General features: G+C 35.5%; 1 pseudogene; it reads left to right on the forward strand.

Annotated features, from left to right (window-relative positions):
• Positions 1–517: 517 nt before the first annotated feature.
• LOC103737981 overlaps positions 518–6,156 on the forward strand; it is a 55,637-nt pseudogene continuing 49,998 nt past the window's right edge.

Here is a 6,156-nt window from a genome sequence, read left to right on the forward strand (position 1 = left end):
GCCCCTCCCCCTCATGTAGGTAAGTTTGAATGTTTGGGTGGGAGAGGTAACTGACTCCCCCCATACACATTCCTTTAGAGGAGCATGGGAAGGAAGTGTGACTATAGCACACTGGTATAGTAGTTAGAGGGACTTCCAAGTAACACATTAAAATTAGAAAAAAAATTGCAACAAGGGGCATCAAAGTTAGAGGGAGAACACAGAGAGAAAAAAGACAAAACAAGAGTTCTCCATTCCCAACACAAAGAACAAGAAAAGGAACCAGAAACCAGAGTATATTTTAAAGTCCAACACTACCCTCTGTATATCACTATATAACTGACAATGTCTTAAAGCATAATTATAAGAGTTTTTTTATTAATCCATAATTCACTGTTCAACTGAAGAACTCTCTTCATTTCTTATTGCATTTAGCTTTTAAATTTAGTGTGTGCGTGTGTGTGTGTGTGTTTCTGTGTATGTGTATGTATATGGGTAATTGTGTGCCATGGCATGTACATGAAAGTCAAAGTACAACATGCGGGAATTGATTTTCTGTGTTTACCATGAGATCCCAGGGATTGACCTCAAGTCATCAGATTTGTTAGCAAACTCCTTTAGAATCGGAGCCAACTCACCAGCCTGCAAGATCTGGTAAGTCAAAATTACCAGTGAAGAAATGATGAGACTGACATAAGGGCAGTCTGGAAAATAGCAAAAGGCTGGGAGCCTTGAAAGTCCATGAACCCCAAACACTTGCTCTTGGTGAGCACTGTAATGACAGGTAGATACTAGCAATGCAGAGAACAGTAAGAGCCAGGCCTGACTCAAGTGGAGATGATGGTACTCATAAGAGCTTGTGATTATGCAGTTTGAATTTTTAACAGATGTTCCCTTTCATCTAGGTTTTGTTTTATTTTAATCAGCACATTGTGGATTTTACAATTACAAATCATATTCATCCATATTTTAAGGTTTTATGTTTAAACTGGCAAATGATTGTATGTATTTATGAGGTAAAATGTGATATTTGATACATGTGTACATTGTGGAATGATCCAGTCATGCCAACTAGCATATCCATCATTTTGCACACTTACATTTATCACTAGAAAGAACATTTAAAACCCATTACTGAAGCTGTTCTAAAATGGACATTTTGATGAACTACATGCCTATACTATCACACTCACTGAACAAATTCACAGTATTCAAGACTTGGAAGCAACCGAACTGGCCTTCAATGGATGAATGTGCTTTCAATTTTGGTGTATAACTAAAATGGATGTATTGCCTATCCTCCATCATAAAAGAGAATCTGAGAAGGTAATTTAAAGTGAAAAAAGACTTATTTAACTCATGCTTTTGTGTGTCCCAGTCCATGATCAAGTGGTCCTATTGCCTGGGCCTTAAATATGTCAGGACACAATAGAAGGAGGGGACAGCAGAGCAGACTATTCACAGTCTCCTCCCTTTGAGATCAGGTCCTCATTGATAAAGATGGACCATAAGGCTCTACTTCTCAATATTTCTGTGCTCTCTCTAGAGCACTACACTAGCCAAAGTCTTTAATACACAGGCATTTGGTGAATATGCAGCAGTTAAAATTTATGCATCAAATAAGTATTCTTCAGCATCTCACAAAGCAGGAAATTCTGTCTTTTGTTATAACAAAGATAAATGTAGATGACATCACAGTAAATGAAATTAGCTAGGCACAGAGAATTAAAGATGATGTAATCTCACATTTGGAGCCAAAAAAATTGAGCTTAGAGAATTATAAAGCATAATGGTCACCAGAAAGAGGGAGTTGAGAATGGGCACAAAAAGTCAGGCCGTGCTCAAAGGCACAGATCCTGTAAGACAGTGGAATGAGTCTATGATATTCTGTTACTATAGTTTATCATAATATACTGTGCAAATAGAATTTGAAGTTTCCTTCATGGTGTCAATCTACAGTTTCATTTATGACATTGTATATTTCTCTGGAAACTGAATTTAATTTTTTACATCTATATGCTAGCATATTGCTATTAATGAGTAAAGTAGGTATGTAAACTATTGTGTGAACTGGTATGCTTGCTTGCTTTTTGTTGCTGTTATAAAACACTCTAAACAAAAACAACATTAAGAAGGAAAGGCTTTATTTCAGCTTAAACATCCAGGTCACAGTCCATTATTGAGGGAAATGAGGGCAGGAACAGAAGCAGGAACTGACAGAGATACCACAGTGGAATACAATACTGCCTACTGGATTGCTTACTCTGGTTCATGCTCAACCAGTTATCTTATATAACCCAGGACCATCTGCCCAGGTATGACACCAACAAGAGTGGGTGGGGCACTTCTCAATCAATCAACAATCAGCATGATTCCTCTTAGACATTAGCATAGGCCAGTTTGATCTGGGAATCCCTCAGTTGAGACACCCTCTTCTCAGGTAACGGACTCTTGGTTGTGTCAAGCAGACAACACACACCAGGAAAGCTGGATATCTAAGAAACTTAACACAAGCATAGAAGTATTTTTATCTGAGTTAGTAAAAGCAAAAACGTTAAAACTAAAAATTCATACTCAGTTTTTGAAATCTCACTGTAATCTTGCTAAACTTCCTCATTCCTTTACATTTCAAATCATCAGGCAACTCTTACTGCCAAGTGATTGAAAAAGTATTCTAAAAACACAGATTCTTGGGTTGTATTAAATTGTGTTCTAATTAAAAAGAAACATGGATTCTCATCACTTCTACAAACATTGAACTTACTTTAGCCACATCAACTTATACTTGCTAAGAAATATTCTTGCTTCAAGCTATATTGCTCTCATCCCCAAATCACAAACAGATCAGATATGGTATAGCTGCTGTTTAGTTCTATGGTCAAAATAGCTACATCTCCTTTCCTGCTTCCTCTGCTCTGGACACGTGAACTTATTTGTGTCCTGAATCACAGAAAATTCAGTACTTACAGGGTTTCAGAATAGAATGTATACTCCGTGCTTTAGCCAATGAGACTCACCCAAATAGAAAGGCATCTGTAGATGAATTGCCTAAAATGGAAGCATCTCCTCTTCCTCCTGTAGACCCTGTTTCTCATTATTCATTTCCAAGATACTGTGGTACAATAGTAATTGAATTACTGACTCATTGCTCTTTTTGTCTAGAAAATGAAACTTCGTCTACTTCATTTCATTTCTCCACTGTGTGGGCAGCACGTGACATTTTATCATCTCCAAATATCAGTATTATAGACAGTTAGCCTCACCTCTATTTTTTACCAGGTATGAGAAAGAGGTATTTTTTTAATCGACTATTCTGATTTGTGAGTGCCTCTATATATTTTCACAATCTAATCATCACAATCTCCTAGGCCTATAACCCAAAATTAAACTTTATTATTCTGTATTTCTCTGTCAGATACCAGCTACTCTAAAAATAAATAAGAAATAGTTTGCTTTCTAAATGATGAAGGAGAAAATTTAAATCTTATCTTAAAATTGAAAGTTAAAGTTAAAAAAACCAGAACCAATATTCCTGTCCTTCCTGAACTGTTTTTGGTAGTAAAACCCTTTAATGGTATTTTTTTCTTACTTTTAGGAAGCAGAATTTTACTTTCAACAGTGAAAATTTATGAATCTATTGAACATTTTTATTATTTATTTTATTATTTATTTATTTATGGAGGTCACAAGGCATCAGATCCCCTGGAACTGGAGTTACACACGGTTGTTAGCTGCCATGTTGGTGCTGGGAATCGAACCCAGGTCCTCTTCCAGAGCAGCCAGTCCTCTTAACTGCTGAACCCCCTGTTCAGCCCCTGGCCCTTTAAAAATCATACCTTAATAACAATTAGGATTGAGGTTAAAACAATTAATTATCTACTATATGACTCAGATTTCAAGTTGCTACCATAAGTATCTGCAGTTTGTCTAAAATCGACATTATATTTCAGTTCAAATTTATATATAAATTGAAGTGGCTTCAATTTTTAGACAGAAACATCAATAGTTAAAAATTTAGGCAATATTAACTAAAATTAAAAACTTCAGTGAAAACAAGCTTTTTTGTTTTGCTTTGTTTTTTAATACACTCTGGGGTTAAAATTTGCTATTTAACCTTTATAGGTTTTAAAAATTTTACAATAAGGTCATCTTTAAAAACTAATATTGGCTCCCACCCAATCAGTTAACCTTAGCTGCATGTTGGGGGAGGGGCAAAGCATATATAAGCCGAGAACACCAAGAGGCACCTCTCTCACATTTTTGTGCAGCTGTCAGAGGTCACAGGATCTGTATTTGAGTGTGCACTTTACGGCACAGCCATAAATGTGGGGCACCCACTCTTCTGTAAATAAAACACTACCCTATACTCTGTTAAAAAAATTTTTTTTAAACTAATATTGGAAAAAATCCTGAAAATGAGCTTATCAATGAAAATGAGCTTATCAATGATAATATATTCTATGAAATGCTTATTTCTAATATTATTGAAGTTGACATGAGTAAAGTATCAAATTTATGAAAAATGAAACAAGGCCAATCAGATCTGTAATTTTTCAGTGATTTGTTAACATTTTCCACTAAAGTGTAGTGGTAAATATTCTGTTCCTTTATCATCTTTTAGAGATATGTATCTTAGTGGCCTACAAACCTGAGTGTCATTTTTGTTATATAGAATTAAGGTCAAAGTCTTTTTCTTATAAACATTTTGACATAGGCAGTCAGAGAGATGGGTCACTGAGTCAGACTACTTGCTCTCCAAGCATGAAGACCTGAGTTTGGATCCCAGTATTATGTAGAAAGTTGGGCACAACTATACATGTGCCTGTAACTCCTGTACTATGGAAGGAGAAGACAACATGATCACTGAAGTTCACTAGCTGCCAGCCTAGCTCTAGGTTCAGTGAACGATCCCATCTCAAGTGTGTAAGACAGAGAGGGATACAGCCAGACACCTAATGTATTTCTGTGCCCACTGCATGCACACAGACACACAGACACACACACACAGACACACACACACACACACACAAAACTCTACATAATGAACATTCACACACACATACAAAAAACTAAATAAAGTAATAATTAGTTAATTTTTTTGAAATAGCTACCTTGTAATAGTAAATGTTTAATGCTACAGTTTTCTTTAGTGATAAAAGCTTCTTTTCACCTATCTTGGAATTGTTGAACTGTCATTTTTTAGCCATTCCATTGCAAAAACTTAAGGCAGGGAAAAACAAAAGGATAGAAGAATTAAACTTTACATCTTAGATAAGACAGTAGATATTTTTCTGCCATATAATCTATCATAATCAGAAACAGAGTCTATTTTTATTAAGTAGTTCAGTTCATTACACCGTAATATTCATGCTATGATCTGTTTTGAAGTTACCTTATCATTTCCCAAGAGAAAATTAATTCAAGAGAAAGACTTGATGTCAGTGGAAGTAACTGAGCAACAAAAATCACAGAATTTCTCATAAACCTTTCTGTGTGTCAAGGACTCAGCCTTTAAAAAAAATAGGCAGAGGGAAGTGACAAATGACCATATTTGGGGACATCCATTATGCCTTGAAGGGGAAGAAGCTTAGAAGCAATCAGGGTCTGTTTACATCCCTATTCTCAGAATTCATTGGATTAGGAAGCAATGTTTTGCATATTTTGGTTTCTAAAGTTTTCATGCTCTCTATCTTATGACTGAATGAACAAGAGTTCACTCTCTCTCTGTAGAAGAAATCATGTTAAGCAGTAACCTTTGTCGTTAAAATAGCTGTTACATGTGAATGAGCTGATATTTTAAAATTGTAGACAAACCAGTAACCTGAAGCTGGGCTCTTTTTTAAGGAAATTCCTTCATGGCAGGGGAGAATAAGGAAATCTTAGTGCCTTCTACTCAGAAGGCCATGCCATTCATTTTGTGCAAATACTTAAAGAGTATTCTATTCTGTAACTAAAGTGGCTCTTGGAAGACACAAAGTTTAAAAGTTAGAAGTTGTACAGAAGGAGCAAGACACAGAACATAGCACAGAATTAAAGTCACCTATTACCTTGAAATATCTTAAAAATTAACTATTTCAGATATTGAACCAAGAGCCCGCTTCAGACTGGAGATACTTTGTCTCACAGTAAATATCAATATCCCAAAATGGCAATATATATATATATATATAGTTTTAT

The sequence above is a fragment of the Nannospalax galili genome, unplaced genomic scaffold (assembly GCF_000622305.1).
Source record: "Nannospalax galili isolate Female #2095 unplaced genomic scaffold, S.galili_v1.0 scaffold51, whole genome shotgun sequence".
NCBI lineage: Eukaryota > Metazoa > Chordata > Mammalia > Rodentia > Spalacidae > Nannospalax > Nannospalax galili.